Source organism: Paramormyrops kingsleyae, chromosome 2 (genome assembly GCF_048594095.1).
Source record: "Paramormyrops kingsleyae isolate MSU_618 chromosome 2, PKINGS_0.4, whole genome shotgun sequence".
Classification (NCBI taxonomy): domain Eukaryota; kingdom Metazoa; phylum Chordata; class Actinopteri; order Osteoglossiformes; family Mormyridae; genus Paramormyrops; species Paramormyrops kingsleyae.
This window is the reverse complement of record NC_132798.1, coordinates 2,979,829-2,997,747: the sequence shown is the minus strand read 5'-3', so window position 1 is coordinate 2,997,747 and position 17,919 is coordinate 2,979,829. Positions and strand designations below refer to the sequence as shown.

Genomic DNA, 17,919 nt, shown 5'->3' with positions numbered 1-17,919 from the left:
GAACAAACTTTCATTAAAAAAAACCTTTGATTTCATTATCAGAATTAACAGATACTGTAATTGAAGGGACACTTAGATTTCTGAAAACGTGTTTCAGCTATTTAGATAAGTCAGGTGGAACATTAATTACCATACAGCCCTCAGAAGGTCGCAGCATTCTTTGTGGCATGTTGTATGTTGCGTAACATTGCCATGTGTGACGGATGTCTGTTGGACATAAATGAGGACACATTAGGGGATTTCAGACGTGCTGCCGAACTGCATGTACCGATGCCAACAAAAGAGCGTATGCTGGCACCAGCGTGGGTAAGGAGGGATCAGCTGGCAGAAGAGCTGAATCGTCTCTAGCCTGGAAAGAAATCTAAATTGTGAGTTGTAGAAAAATAAGTCCTTTTGCCTTTTATTTTAACATTTTAAAACACATTAAAAACTGCAAGGTTTGTTTTCTTTGAACAAAGACCGCACTTTTGTTTATACTTTGCAAACTGCAGACCCAAAATTAAAATAAAACATGCAGGCATAATTAAGTCCCCGTTCCCAGCCACTGTGCTCGTTCAGCAGTGAGCTTCCCCGTCTTCTGACATCACTTTTGGCACTGTGCAGATGACGTGGTGATGCCAGAAAATGAGGACACACTCGCCGCTACCTCACCCCACGCCCGCTTCCCCTCGAACAGTGCGGCTCACATGGGTGACGTCATCACGTTTTTTTCACCTCGCACATGAGCCACGTCCGTTTCCTTCTCAAAATAGCGAAATGGATTTAGACACGCCCATAACTGTTAGTTGCGCTTTGCACTTTATTTCATATCCTCATTTCAATGTATCATTCTGCTATTAATTTATCCATCTATCTTCTAACCACTTATCCTGGTCTGGGTCACAGGTGATTCCAGGCTGCATTTGGCACAAAGCTGGGTTAAACCCTGTAGTGGATGTCAGTCCATTGCATGACATAATTTTATCATATAGTATGTTTTACATGTGATCATTTTTGTATATAAAATAAAGGGCCTGTAATGTGAGGAAAACCCACACAGGCCTAGCCTACAAAAAGTGGAGGCAAGCTTCAAACCCCTACCCTAGAAGTATGACGTAGCAGTGTTACCCACTGAGTCACCATGAATTAATATTCTATTAAATAAATAAAAATTGAAAATTTGGCTAAATATAAAAAACAAGCAAATTCCTGGGGTTCCAAAATGTACATAAATGTAAATGACAACACTTGGATGGAGATGTCCAATTAAATACATTTTTTAATTTAATGTGTTGACAAATGGAAATGTACTCAGAGTTAAAAAGATGTTTTGCTTGGGAGTTGTGTCCATCGCTTCTTAGGCAGGGTGACCTGAAGGGTGCTGCTCTGGATGTTCCCTCTGTCAGTCCCGATGAGGGGTACCTGTCACATTGTGGCACACAGTCTGACTCAGGCATCGTCTCCTGTCCTCTGGAGAGCACCTCACAGATCTGTCTGAAGCCAGGAACATCTAATGCCCCTGGTGAGGGGCGTTATGTAAAGCCATGAAATATTTATTCCTTTGGATGAGGATTTCTCTCTTCCACGCCCCTGGGTGAGCTGATCTTTAGATTGGTAGATAATTTAGGTCACACTACAGAAGCTGAAAGGGAATGAACTCATACAACATAGGAAAAATGGATTGTGTGTGCGTGTTTGTGTGTGTGTGTGCGCATGTGTGTGTGTGTTTGTGTGTGCGAGCGGGTTTGTGTGTGTGCGTGTGTGTGTGCGAGCGTGTGCGTGTTTGTGTGTGCGAGCGGGTTTGTGTGTGTGCGTGTGTGTGTGCGAGCGTGTGCGTGTTTGGGTGTTTTAAGCAGGAAACTTGACCGTATAGAAACTGGGTAGCAGAGTACAGTAGAAAGAAATAATAAGCTCTCTAGGAATGACGTTTATGATGGCAACGATGTGCCTTGTCATTTAAATCACGGTCTTAGTGGAATGTCTTTGTCAGTAGAAATTATTGCAAGTCATTAGTGAGAATATTGTCCGATTTCCATTTGCAATGGTCCTCTTGAACTAATGCATATTCTGATCTTTACAAATGTAACTGACTTTTCCACTGGTCTGCTCCAAACAGACAGTGCCTGTGCCTATTGAGAAGGAGGAAAGACTAGACATACTTATTCCTCTGTGCTGTCAGCCACCCCCACCTTACTCTACAGGCTGCAGGCTTCGCCAGCTGGGGTAACATGCTTGGAGGATACTTATGTCTGCTTGAAATAACCACAGCTTTGTAAAACATTGCATATACTCAGAGAAATCAAATGTCTTTAGAATTCGATCAACAGTCCATAAGTTTCTTTGTATTTCACTATTCTACAATTGATATAAAAATAGATCAGAGTATTTCACATATTTCTAAAACTGGCTCTCTGCCTTAATGAAGCGCAGTAGCAAGGAGATCCTTTGGTAAGCTCAGCTCTGCCATCATGGTATAAGCCACGGAATACTCAGAAAAGTACCAAGGGTCAGCAGTTTATCCAAGTTTGCTACTGGCTTATGCTTAAAACAGTATAGAAGATATATAGCCAGTGACATACAGAAAATATGTCTTTTTGCCAAAATGTGGGGAAGACAAATTATTCCATCTTTGAACCACTTATCCTGGTCATGGGGATGACAAATTAATTCAAAGTATCTATTACAATTACAGTACAATTTTAAAATCTGTCATTTCCCCCATACATTTATTGCTGTGCTGTTCCCAGTTTACATGAGTGAAGACTTGTTGACTGTATAAAAACTGAATTTAAGGTGATAGAATCAAAACAGCCCAACTAAACAGTTGAAGGTCTCTGGGTGTGATATGTCTTGGTATTGAGGGGAGCTGAAATATATATGGCTGTCAGGCGATGGTAATGAAAAATACCAGGAGGATATAAGCTAGTACAGGAAACTGCTTAAATTTCACATCATGTGGATTTCCAACCAGTGGTATTGATTACACTATAAAGGGTTCCACAGCTGATTTTGAATCATGCATCAGGATTATGCCTCTATCACATGGCAGAACCTGATCTATAGTTGTTAACCCCACTGATAATCAAGGACTGTTACACTTCATTATATTTTAGGGTGAGTGCCAATGATAATAATTACTTTACCTTATGAATGCATATTCCAGGATTGAGCTCCACATTTGCTGTTCTTGGGCAGTACAAGGATAGTATTTTTTTGGGTGAAGCTGGAATGATGTCTTTTAGTAAGAACCCTCTGACAGTGTGCTGTTTAAGTAAACAGTTTGCATAGGAAAATATGCTACATAATTTTTGCACCCTCATAAGTAATAAGTATTCCCCAAAATAATAAATATCTAAGTAGTTATATATATGAACACACACACACACACAGTCTGGGGTTACTTAGAAATTTCCTTGACTATTATCAATGACTATCATGGCTGGAAACGGCTGTTTTTAATGGAAGATATACATAGGCATACCGAGGCCCATTATCAGCAACAATTAGTCCTGTGGTCCAGTAGAATGTTGCATTTACTAATGCAAGTTTATCATTTGAAAAGGTTAATTGTTCATTGTGTGTGTGTGTGTGTGTGTGTGCTGTCTGCAGAAATGTTGTGAAATTTAAGACTTCAAGACCTTTTTAATACCATTTCAAGCCGAATTCAAGACCAAATTGTAAGCGTAAAAAAGCTTAATTATAATTACACAGCAGTGACTACACCCCCGTACTGAACAAAGTCCAGCCATTGCTACCTTAGCACCAACTGTTGAATTTCTGCTCAAAAAAATTCTCCTGCGTTACTTTTGATAACATTTGATACAATTAAGTTGTATACTATGAAGCAAGTTTAACATACACACTTCAAAACCTAGTCACACACAGCTTAGGTATTCATATCTTTGTGGGGACCCTCCATTCATTGGGCAAAACCGTAATCCCAACAATGACAACCATAACCCCTACCCAGCCCTAACCTTAAACATAAGTAACCAAACAAAACAAAAGACTTTTGCCTATTTTACTTTTTCGATTGCATTCACAAATTGAGTTATCATTTGTGGGGACCTGAAAAATGCCCCCCCACAAGGTCAAAATAACAGGTTTTTATCATATTAAATTTACTTTGGGATCGATCAATTTATCAGTCAATCAAACAATCATTGTGTGGAAATTTGGACAAACCGCTTGATTTTGAGATGATATCATTCTATACATCTAATAATAATTGCAATGTGTCCATTCACCCCAGTGACTGCAAGCGAGCGGCAGTTATTGAACATGAAATGCAATTGCAAACGTGCAAACACTTTCTCAAATTTGCCCATTATCTGGAAAACCTAGGGCTTTGCAGGGGTTGCTATGAAATCAAAAAACTGAACGAATATCTCTTTACAGTAGAGATTGCCTGTTTTTTTCCCAAATATACTAACACATCTTAAACATAATACAGTACCTAATAATAAATTCATTATAAAAGCACCTCATACTGTACCGAACTGACAAGAGAGCAAATCAGTGTATGTGTATGTATGTTGGTATACAATACTGTAGAAAACATTAAAGAAACCATTTTTAAAACAGTTTAGCTAGAAAAAAGCTGAAATTATTCCAGAAGGGGCATTTGTGAGGTAACTTTACAACAAAATGACAACTGAAGCTGAGCAATGTTTTCAAGAGTGTCACAAAATAGTGTGTGCATTCATTATTATGAACCACTGTATTATAAGTTGTCCCTATGTTGGACGTTCTTAATCCGGGGTTTACTCTACTGAAAATTTAGTGTTAAACCCCAAGTTATCCAGCTAAGCAAGCTAAAACAATATCATAGTATACCCCTTAACAGTCAGTGACATTTAAACATAAATGGAATATTTTTCAACATCAGACTAAAATATATTTATGACCTCAAAAAAAATAAGACCTAGTAAATTTAAATGTAAGATTTTTAAAGACTTTTGAAGGCCTTAATTGGTTCAATTTAAATGTAAGATTTTTAAAGACTCTTTAATACCCCCATGGACACCCTGTTTATTCAGTATATACACAATGCTATACTAAAAACAATAAAAACAAAATGGCTTCAGTTTTCACTGTAGAGTGTCTCCACAGCACACTGAAGAGTAATGTGACACCAGGCAAGTGAAAAAACAAAAGGAACATCCCAGAATATGACTTTGATAGGTGATAAACAATGTCACCAATGGAATTTAATCTTCAATACTCTTCAAAACTCAATGTCAACAATGGAAATTTAGGTGTAATGTTTAATCTGGGCTCAGTGTGATTAAAATTAATAGAAACTACTTATGTGACAACAAAATATTTTTGGAAGGTTTAATTCCTAAAACACATGGCAATCTTACACCTAGTCAGGACAAAAAAGAAGGGAGAAAACAGAGTGGATCGATTTATCTACTGTAGTGACATACTTTCCTTCTTCCTTTCAAAAAAAAGGCTACAGATAGAGGGATTTTAAAGGGGGTTCCTGTTACGTTTTTAATTGTTCTGAAAGCTTTTAATGAATCAAATTATGTGTCTCAGACATGTCTGAATCAATAGTTGCCCATTGATTGGTAACACACATCTGCTTAACTCATTTTACTTGCAAAGTTGTTATCTTGTAGCACATTGTCAGTGACTTAAACGTAAAACAGAGAAGAGAATGAAGAGGGTGTAGAAAAGGCATCACTGTTCAACTTGCACAATGCTTTCTTTACAAGAAAGCATAGATCTTAAAAGTCAAAGTTTTCAATCCACTTAAAAATGACAGAAATGTTTCAACAGCCTAAACTACATGTATATTAATTCAGACGGGCTGATGACATTTTTTATTTAAAAATAAAAATATCCAGAACATCTTGAGTTACCAAAGTGTGTGGTGATGCACTTAGGATCTGGTCATAATAAGCTTGCTGACTACATGCAGTTCATTACAGATCATTAATATAAAAGGAATACCTGATATTAGATGTTGGCTTTTCACAATGTAAGAGTCACACTTAAGAGCACCAATACATGGTTTTGTTAAAAATTCCTACAAATTTCCAAGGTATTCTTCATAATTACAGAAAAACAGTACATGTGTTCATGTCTGATTCTAACGTGGAACTTTCCAACATTGGCATGTGCAAATTGCACAGTTTTTATATTCCATTTTAAGATGATTGGCATGAACTAAATAGATTCATGTGAGTAATAAAATTTCAATGGAGTGTGGATTATAAAAGTAAATGCAATGTAAGACTGATTATGTATCAACATAATGAAACCCAAAAACAAAAGTAGTCTGATCAGTGTATCTTTTTGAATGATTTAAGTGTATTACTAGAAAATTTAAGAAACTGTATTAGTCTTTAGAGAGCATAGAATAGATGCATAGATTATATGCTTTGAGTCTCTAACATGGTCTGTTGCACTGGTTTTCAAGTATTTTTACGTATCGTATTACCAGTTGTAGTTAATAAATTTTCAGGGTAAACATCATACATTTTTGCCTCTTTATTGCCGAATGTTGCATTAAAGTGCAAATTTAACAAATGTGTCTGAACTCTATTACTAATAATTTGTGTTATCTTGTGTTATCTGCTCCTGGATGAAAGTCCTTTGTTTATCAAACTAAAAAAACAAAAACGAAACATGATACCATTAAACTGAGAATATCTCCCCAACCTATCATTGCTAAACTTGCTGATGCGAAAAAATGGACATCATCCAAGCCACTTTTCATCTGGCTGATTTGTAGCATGGTTTTTGATACCAGATTTGTCAGGAATTCACAAAATTAATAGTGTCATATCACAATGAGATACACAGTATCTTGAAAAATGACCAAAATGAGGGCAAAAGCTGATCGATTTGGATGAAATGTCTGCACGTTAATATTTCAGGTCTCAAATGACATATTAAAGTGATTGTAATAAAAAAGCAATAGAAGTAGAACAAACAGAAGTGATTTCATCTTCACTTTTAAGACTATTTTCAGAATTATTTCGCGATGTTTGTGCAAATTCAAATTTAATTATCTGCAAAAATTACTTTAAACAAATGTAATTCAAATGTTGAGAGGTGGCACATTCTATACAGTCTATTAAGGCTGATATTTAGCAGGAGCAAAAATAGGCGCTTTCACGCCGAAGTTCCGGAACCTGCTCCTAGATAAGAGGTCCTTGGGCCATCTCACTCTGGAACTTTTTTTAAGCTACTACCCACTTTTGTCTGTTGCTTTCATGCCACACAACAGGAACTGGGACCTTTATGCTGAATAAGCATGGGAGATGCAAAAATTTGTAAATTCACATATAATTTCACACACAAACTACATCACCATGCCCAAGCAATGGAGGATAAATAAGCCGTTTTGTGAGTAATTGCTGGGATCGATTGCAATCAAAATGGGACACAGCTTTTTATGTATATTTAAGTTATATGTCCCACAACATGTTTGATTTTTATTAAATTTGGCCAGCAGATCGATCTTTCATGTTCTACTGAATCAAAGTGGTGAAACATTATCCCGCTCATAAGTGCTGGCAAGTATTACTGCCGCCACCAATGATACATATATTGGTTAGCAATTGATTTCTCCAATGCAGAAATATGGAGACATAAACAGAAATGTATCAACTGATGCACTAAATGTAATTAGGGTACAAAAATAATTCCATCTGCTCAAGTTTTTGCTGCATTACGTCTCTTTTTCTGCACTTCCGTGTAACTTCCAAGTTATCGCCTATGTTTGTGGTAGTTCTAAAAGTACCTTTGTTTGGAGTAGGTACTGAAAAATGGTTCTGGAACTGCCTCCAACTGCCTCTCTAATATCGAGAGTGCATTTCCTGTACAACGATGGAGGTTAGAATTGAACTAACATTGTACGATGCATTGTCAAACTAACATTAGAAGTACAACTCTTTCCTAAAACCGATGCACTTTGTTAGTGCTGCGCCGTTTTGAATCACCGTAGTTCAGCTACAGTGGTGCCAGAGGTGTTGGGTTGGCCTTTCATAGCGGGAAGCTACCGAAAACTCACAAAATTTGCAATATTATTCCTAAATATGACACGTGTAATGATATTATATTATTATTATTTTAACCACAACGATAATATTAAAAATTCAAAAATAGCAGTAATGTCATAATAATAATACACTTCTTATAAAGGAAAAAATAGACCTATTTGCTATTACAATGCATTTAGTGAACTAGGCTCTATCCATAATTACGTATTTTGTTTTATTTTAATCACACTATAAACACTTCCATGTGCCAAGAGCTAGTTTTGTTCCTGATGATTGGTCTGTCGAGCCCCCTCCCCCGACCGTCATGGCTCTTGATGTTGTTCAGCCGTCTTGCTAATACGCCTCTTCAACATTGTGTAAATGCTGGGGACAGTGCCTTTGGACTGACAGACTGATGTGCTGGTGCCAATCTTTAAGAAAGGGCACCGGAGGATGTGTCCTAACTGCAGGGGGGTGACACTCTTCAGCCTCCTTGGTAAACTATATGCTAGGGTACTGCGGAGGAGGGTCCGGCCGTTGGTTGAACCATGGACCTAGGAGGAACATTGTGGGTTCCATCCTGGCTGCAGAGCACTTGACCAGCTCTTCACCCTCGCAAAGATACTGGAGGTTTCATGGGTGTTTGCTCAACTAGTTTGCGTATATTTTGTGGCCTTGGAGAAGGCATACGATTGTCCTGTGGGGGGGGCTTCAGGAGTATGGGGGTCCGTTGTTGCGAGTCATCAGGTTCCTGTACAAATGGAGCAAGAGTCTGGTTCATGTTGCCAGCAGTAAGTCATCGATTCTGTTCATAACTTTTATGAACAGAATTTCTAGGCGTAGCCAAGGGGCAGAGGGGGTCTGGTTCAGGGGTCTCAGGATTGCGTCTTTGCTTTTGTCAGATAACGTGGTCCTCTGGTGACCTGGAGCCTGCACTGCACAGTTTGCAGCTGAGTGGGAGGTGGCCGGGATGAGGATTCATCATGAGGATCCACCTTGGTATATGAAATTTCTCGCCTACACAGCCATGGATTCGTAACAAACAGCACGTCTGTCTGTCTGTCTGTCTGTCTGTCTGTCTGTCTATCTATCTATCTATCTATCTAATCTCCTATGGCAAAGAAAGGTCTTGGTCTTTAAGAAGTGATCCATTTTTTGAGTCATTAATTTCCCATGTTTTATTTGCTTTCCCCAAGTTTTTTAATACTGTGTGTATGCAAGCACTAAACGATAAATTGTTTTAGCCATGTCATTGTGATATGTGCATGCATAATAATCATATGGCATTTATTGACACTAGTGTGTCATATATGTAATGAATTCTGCCATGCAGCACAAACAAAATGGGTAAATTCCAATCGTGCCGTACTCAAGAACAGAGAAGTATATAAAAGGCTCTCTCACAACTACATTTTCAAAAGCACTTGACGTTACAGATGTTTGTACAGCAATATTAGTTAATATGTTTTCCTTACTTACATGGTGACTACCTTCCTTCCACTGCATTTTCTGCCATCAATGACATAGTCACTAGGGCCTAAGTTTCCAACTACAGCTCAAGACCTGTAGTTCGAACTGCACAACTTACTGTAATGACAGTGTTTGTGACAGTTCATTCAAACTATGGTTTTGGAAAACACCTGTGTCACTTAACGATGGTTCATACTATGTAAATTTTCAACATTTCTTCCATAGCTTGAACTCTGGTTTCAGAAAACACTTTCTTCGCAACTACATAGTTCCACCTGTGTAAGTTGCTAACTACATTAGCAGCTGTGTTTTTGGGAAACACACCCCGGGCCGAGTTCCTCCAGTGTGAACACAACAAAAGTGCCTGGTTCCAGAAAAAGGTCCTGCTTCCGGAAAACAGTTCTGCCGGTGTGAAAGTGCCTATTGATGCATTACAAATGTCCCCAGAGCCATAAAAATGCAGTGCTGTAAACATTAATAAAGCTGAGAAACCTTGACGTGTTTATCAGGGATGAAACTTTACTGGTCACATGGTAAAATTCCCCACGGTTAGTAGTACCGTTTCCAGTTTTAATTATCCTTAAATATGTGATTAATTTCTGCATTGTGAAAATCTCACATTAAATATAGTCCAACACCAACCAAAGTTAGCAATATAGGTTTTCTTTTCTGTTTTTCATGGCGGCAGGCAGTGACAGCACTCCAGAAATGTTTAATGTTAATGCATATTTGATAAATTGATATGATTTTTGTGTTTATATAACGATTACATTGTTTTAATTCTTATGCAAACAATAAGTCCATAGTTATGCTAATTTTATTTGTGTTTTTCAATATAAAACTTGGTGAAATTATTTCAATTTATATATGAGTACCTTTTGAACATTTTCAACACATTTTAATAATATCGCGATAATACTGATAACCATGATAATTTTGGTGAATATAATTATGATACTAAATTTTGATACAGTTTTGTCTCTCTTGCTAATAAATGTCCACTGTATAAATGTTTATAAACAAAAAATTCATTATAGAATGTGATGAGCGGAATGGAAGAAATCCTATCTGGGGGCTTTAGTGTTATTCAAAAATAAGGTCAAAGTAACTGGTATGATGCATTCTAAGAAATACAGCCATACAGATATATCCACAGCTAGAAAAGGAAGTTTATAAAACTAATCAGCTTTGTACATGACGACATACAGCAGTATGAATCCAAGCGGCATTCAATTATTAACTATTTACCAGACTGGCACGGCATGTCACAAAGAAAAATACGTAAGGATTTTATATTAACCTTAAATAATTGTCATTCACATGATGTTGATAAAAGGCGGCAGATAAAATGCAATGCCCAGTGTTTTGTTAATGGTGCCTCATCTCCATGGTTTTGTGGCAATTTGTGTGACAGGGTTGATATTTCTTGTTGTATAGCCACAGGAAATTACTTTAATGCTGTCTCCCTACATATACTATATTTTGGTTGGATTCTATTATTCTGGCTGAAAATTAATGTTATTTTTGGCAGTATCACTGCAGGCGAAGCTGGTATGAAAGAGCAGCTTTGACCTTTATATATGAGTCAGTGGCAAATAAGGGTCGGCAAGATAAGCTATTCAAAAATCTTTTAAAAAGTTGTTTTAAAAGCATGTGTCAGGTTTGTTAAAATGTACATTTTATATTAATGTTGGTTTCAAGTCATTTTAAATAAATTTGCACCATTTTTTACAAAAGATAAGATTGAATGCATCTGAAAGTGTCAAATGGTGTAACCACAAAAGAAATAAAATATTTTAGCCATCTAGAGTGTAAGTGTACTCATAAAAATAATTAATTAAAAAACAAAATCATGAAAAACAGATTATATTAGGATTATCTCTAAATTTAAAATTTAATGTTTTTGTAATATTAACCAGGACATGCTGAAAACACCTTTGTTTTCTAATTAATCTTTGACAAATTATGCAAAAAATGTTTTAAAAAAAAAGTTAATCAACTATAATACAAATAAATAAAAATAGTGTCACACAGAATGACTTTTTCACCATGGACAACCAATCAATATCACTGTCTGATATTACTGGCACCAAATTGCTGTACCACGTTTGTCAAGTTTGGGTTATACATAGTGCAATGTAAGAAGTGTGTTTGCTAGGTAGGTATAGTTTATGGGTACAACAGATCACAAACTCACAGTTTGGCACATATCATGGTATTTGAGTCACAGGTCAGATCATTTCTCGGATCAGCAACAAAAAAAATCCATTGTGCACATTTAGTCCATTCACAGCCCATCCTCCTCTACTCACCTGGATTGTTCTTACTTTTCCTCCATATTCTTACTTTGAGTGCATATGTGAAATTTTGATTTGAGACTCATCCTAGTCATAGTGTTGTAGTTATGGCATCATCAGACTGGTACCATTGTGTTTCACATTTTCTGCACAGTAAAATCTTGACCATTTAAATTGTTAACAGAATGCTGGAAATGCTAGCCCAACATCGTGACGTCTGCCGTCATCCATCAGGCCAACAATAATAGGGTGAATGTGTGCTTAAAAACCACTTGTCAATCCCTGATTATAATATTAAAATTATTAAGGAATGTAAAATGTAAAATACTGTACGTATAATAGAATGATAGCAATGTTTTTGGTTTTTGGTAACAGTTTACAATAAGACTGCCCTTATAAAGGGTTCACGAATGGTTTGTAATCAGGTTACTATAGATTGTAACACTTTGTAAGTCATTAAGACAATTATAAACAAGCTATAGCAATTTTATGAGTTACTACCATTTATAAGGGAGCTTTATTGTGAAATGGTACCATGTTTCTTTAAGAAATGCTGACAAAAACCTTTACAGCTACACAGAATGATGCTAAATATTTAACTGGTGAGTAATCACTACAGTATATAAATTAAGGTATGATTTTGCCAAAAGATCCAACTATAACTGACATAAATTGATAACCTCAAATCCATGTTTCGCAGCTTAGATTCCAGTTGTTTCTGTAGATTGCAGTGAACCATTTGCTTCTTTTTTTCTTTAATTTTCAGCAGTCTGTAGAAGGATAGCTCTGATTTTTTGTTAAATCAATTTATACAATCAGTCACACAACAGCTCCTGCCCATGTTGCATGTGTTTTTGCAGCATTCGAGATAATGTGGCTAATAATTTAACCTTTAACTTTTATTGCTTAACCTTTAATGCAGTAACCTTTAATGCTGCCACTCGGTGTAAATGCAGTGGCTTCCACCTGTTTTGCTATCTTGTGGATATCCTCTGTTAATCTTTTGTCTGTCATCGTCATTTCTGTCATCAGCTGATCCTTAGGAACATGTCCTTTTAGACGTTAACTGTATGTTCAAGAGAAGTTTGTCCCATAGGTTTTCACTCTGTGGTTTCGTTTTTGAAGTATAACGTAAAGCGATCAAACTAAGCAAAGACTGAAGTGAGGAGTATTCATGCAGCTAAAAGAACATACATGAGATAAATGCCATCAGGACCTCAGCTGAGTTTTTTTAACATTCCTTTGAAACAGAGCAAATCTCTAAGAAGTATACCTCCATAGTAATATGTATACATTTCATATTTAGTTTTGTGTCTGACAATTTTATTTACTATAAAATTAAAAGCTGGAACAATGAAAGTTAAGTGCCTTGATCAAGGGCAGTACAGCAGGACCACTCCTGGGATTTCAGCCATTAACCTTTGGACCCAGTCCCTAATTACCAACTACAGTGACTACCAATCACTTGACCTTACATTTTTGGCAATAAAGGCGTTTGAGCACTAGGTAGACTTCCCCAGTGCACACTTACAGTGCAGACATATTTGCTATTAGTGCTTTAAATTGGGCACTTTATGAAGGCTCCAGGATGACCTTTAAAAACCAGAAATCCCCAAACTCTTGATGCCAAGCAGGGTTTCAGGGTTAGGAACACATATGCAGATGATGTCATAAACACTATGCTTTTTGGCAATAATATGGGGAAAGACATCAGATTATTCAAATTGGCATGAGGACAACTAAACCACTTAACTGGACTGCTCCAGTTTATCCAGGAGGATATGCAACATACTGTAGACTGTTGTGCCAATGTTAGAAAAAGTTTTTTTTTTTTTAACTGCTTACTCTTGTGGAGTATGAGGGCATTTGCATACTAGCAGGATATTACGCAGCTTGGGGATTTAATATACTCATGCCTTGTCCACACGTACACGGGTATTTTTAAAACGGTGTTTTTCCTCCTCCGTTTAAAAAAAAAAATCACCGTCCACACGAACATTGTCTTCTAAAATATTTCCGTCCACATGAAACTGCTAAAATGCGCTGTCAAGAGCATGCCAAAACAACAGGCGGCATTATAACTCTAACCATACTGTCATGTTAGCCAATCAGAAGCCTAATTGCCAGTCCTGATAAGTTGAAAACCATGGCGCACATTCCGACGCCTGTGTTGATCAATATAATGCGAGTGACTCAAGAATTATCTGTACACGTGTAAGAAGTCCTGTCAGCAAGGTTAGCACAAGCACTACTTCGGCTAAGTCCGCCATTGCTCAAACTCGCCTAATGTATACTAGTGGTGGGCAGATCGATCCAAGTATCGATAATAATGTTGGTATTGATATTGATCAATACCAGTTTAATGAGATCGATACTTCAGTTTCTTTCCTGGATGCACTGCGGCTGTCTGTGTTCGTGCTGCTGCACTCTATTGCCGCTCCCGACTGTCACGTGACTCAGGGGCGCCAGGTAAGCAGACAAGCTCACCTGCACGCGCGCGCGCACACACACACACAATATAATATTTATAATAAAGTATTGTAATAGTGGGTTGCTGAGCCATGCTCGCAATAATTAAACAGCAAAGACAGTTCGGGGTTTAATCACCATATGCCGTTTATTACACCCGTACCACTGCAATCGCACTGCCCACCGTGCTCATTGCCCCGTCTACTCCTCATACACACGGCGGGCGCACGCATACATGCACATACACTACATACAACAATAAACATTAACCGCTATACACAGCACATTTATAATCACACAAGCGATTACCGAGAACTATTCAAAAGCTGGCATCAGTCCAACATGTGGCGCTGCCCGCCGTTACCTCCGCGCTACAGTATTTATTTACTCATAAACTTTGCCCAAATTCTGCCCTGGGTTTTAACCAATTCAGAAAAAAAAAATCACAAAAACATTTAATGGTAATGAAAATTAGTTCAGCTTTAGCAATTTAATGATGCATCCACTTTAATTATTAAAAAGTATCGATATCGGTATCATATCGGCGATACTTGCCCTATATTTACTTGGTATCGGATCGATACCAAATCTTGTAATATCGCACACCACTAATCTATACAGCAAACAGCGCACACTCTGACGTTAAACAAAATGGACAACGGCGCACAATCTGACTTTTCGAGCCAAAAACTCTGTTTTCCCTGTCTACATGTCGCCGAAGTCGCATGAAGACGGAGTTTCTTAAAATCTTCATCCTGGATGGAGTTTTGCAAAAGCTCCATTTTCAGTGACCTAAGACGCCGTTTACGTGTGAACAAAAGCCCAAGACTTACAGAAAAAGGTACGTTTTAAAAAATACCCGTGTACGTGTGGACAAGGCATCATGCAGTCTCTTCAGATTATGCAGCTGTTATGTGAGAATGAGGGGCAGCTGAAACCATGGGCGTTAATTTCATTTAACAGTAGGGGGGGACAATAAATATAAAATTTCTCATGAGCAATTTTTGAAGGGGACACAAATAATACAGTCAAATTGTACTTATATAGATATGTCCCCACAATGAAAAACTTTGCTTCTATCATTATTATTGTAGCATGGAGACTGCGTCATTATGATTATTTTCAAAGTTTTTCTCAGGATCAATGACAAAGCAGATTTTTCTTCAAAACTATTTATTGCATTGTTTGTTATGTTGTTTACAGTCAAGCCATCAACATACAATAAAATTTAAACGTGACTGTTTAAATGCATAATAGATATTGATTATACAAAAAAAATACAGTGGGGTCAGTTCGGACGTAGCACAGTGCTCATTTAGTAAATGCACAGCTAAACAATATGCTAATTGTGGCCGTTAATGTTAAGTTAACATTATGTCAAGTCGTCACAAATAAAACAATGCATGGGAAACGGCTTTGGCGTGTTAGTTGCAGTGCACTATGCAACAAGCTATTGTAAACAAGCTAACGTTAACTAGATAAGTAATATTTTAATCGCTAATATAGCAGATTCATGGAAAATTACATCGGTAATCAGCATTTTTGCCGCAACTAATTTATAAATGAGTCTGCATCAACTACATTAAAGAGAATCGCTTTATTTAAAGTGAATAAAATACCCTACTTACTGGAGTTCAACATTAATTGAGCCACAGCCACACACCTGACTCGTGCGTGTAGAGTAGGTGAGATGACCTGGGAAAGCAAGCAGTTGGCCAAACCACTGTGAGGAAGGGGAGGGGGAACTCAACTGTTTCTAAATGCATTTTTTGCGTTTGTTTTTTTTTCTACTTACAGAATTATTTTAGGTATACATACATATATTTTTCACAATAGATAGTGCGATTTTTTTTTTTTTTATAATTTTTTTTGGGGGGACAACCCTCGGATAGGGGGGGATATGTCCCCTCCGTCCCCCCCGGGATTTACGCCCATGGCTGAAACAAATTAAAACAAATATCTCCGGTCACCTGACCCTCCCTCCTGAGATGGTCAGAGGCCAGCAAAAAAACACTAAAGTTGAAAAAGATTAACTCCTATGTTGGATAGCCCGGGCCAGTCCCGAAGTGGTTGTCCTCTAATTTAGGTAATTGTTTTCACTGCGTTCATAAAATGATTGATTGTACTGTGCATTGTGTATTCACTGTGATTTTTCATTACTCAGATATGGAGTTTGGCATTAATCAGCTAGTGACCTGTACTCTGTATGCTACCAGGTGGATATCAGACAACAGCATTAAAAAAAATTTCATTTATGTGCTAACACACATCTGGCTTTTAGTCAGACCTGATATTGATGCATAACCCAAACTTGACAATGATATTCTGTTTGCTGAGTCCTCAACAAACTAATTCAATTAAACTGACAAAATGGATAACTGGAAATAATCTGCTCCTAAACCCTGAAAGTCATTTTCCTTGGATGTAATAACACAGATAAGAATACAATGTTGTCAGCTCAGCACTGCTGAATCTTTTGTTTTGCTGAAGCAGCGTGGAATTTAGCCATCTTTTTCTCCTTGTATCTGACCTTAATACTTCATTTAACTCCTTATTTGTTTTCTGCAGCTAAGAAATACTACTAAACCCATAGTAGCTGTGCAACAATGCAGGAGTCTTATCTGTAGCAGTGCTGTCTAGTCAGGACTATGTCCTAAATCAAATAAGAAACTCTGTAGCAAGAACTGCAGTCTGAACTAGAAAATATGATCATAGAACACCTGTTATCGTGGGTTCCTCTTAAGTGTAGGGCAGTCTTTAGTAATTTTCTATATTATAAGGCATAGAATGGCCTGCTGCAAAAGGAAGCGGATTCATGTACCGTCTGAAGCACAGGCCCATGTCACAGAATACAGGTCCTATATATTCCTATAATAACTAAAAATGGCATGGTAACCTTGCCAAAGATGAATAGATGGATGAAAGGAAGCAAAAGAATCAGATTTAAGGCTCCTCGTGTATGGAACCACCTGCCAAATAATGTATGGGATAATTTCCTAGTCTCAGTTTTTAAATTTTGCCTAAGGACCTTATTCCCCCCCCCCTCCACCCCACCCCACCCCACCCCCACCCACACAATGCCTGAACCCTTGACCCACAACCCAAATGCAGCCATGCTACATGCTTGGTCCTCTGAGATTGACTGACTTGCCTAACAGAGAGCCAAAGCACAGATCCATGTTCCCCTCCTAAATTCAGCTCTAACAGCTCTTGCCCATTTATTTCTCACTTGTTTAAGTTTAGCATGCCCAGGGGGTGATGGCCAGTTGGCCTTGAACCCACAGAAGTTTTTCTTTCTGCTCCTATATCTCCTATTTTATGTTTTAATTTAGTCTCCTCTCCTGTATTGTCTTCTGGCTTTCTCCAACTCAGAATATTCATCTTGCATAAGAGTAACTTTTATCTGTGCTGTTAAATTTTTTATTAAGTAGTTTAAGCAAACTATGTTGAGATGGCTGGTATGAAGAAGTAAATTTAATTAAGTCAAATCTAATTGTAGTTTTATGTGCAACACCGTCTTGAGATGTCAGGAAAATCCGCGCATCCATCTTTGAACTGCTTAACCTTGTTAGGGTCCTAGGGGGGCCTGGAGCATATACCACAGGGCACATACGGTACAAGCTCACGTTAGGGTCCTAGTGGGGCCTGGAGCATATACCACAGGGCACATACAGTACAAGCTCACGTTAGGGTCCTAGTGGGGCCTG

At 37.7% G+C, this 17,919-nt stretch overlaps 1 protein-coding gene across 1 annotated transcript in view; it reads left to right on the top strand.

Annotated features, from left to right (window-relative positions):
- Positions 1–8,884: 8,884 nt before the first annotated feature.
- Positions 8,885–17,919, top strand: part of pappab (pregnancy-associated plasma protein A, pappalysin 1b) — a 142,025-nt gene continuing 132,990 nt past the window's right edge. The window contains exon 1 of the mRNA XM_072703524.1: positions 8,885–8,975. The gene's annotated coding sequence lies outside the window, so the exon portion shown is untranslated. The remainder of the gene's footprint in view (positions 8,976–17,919) is intronic.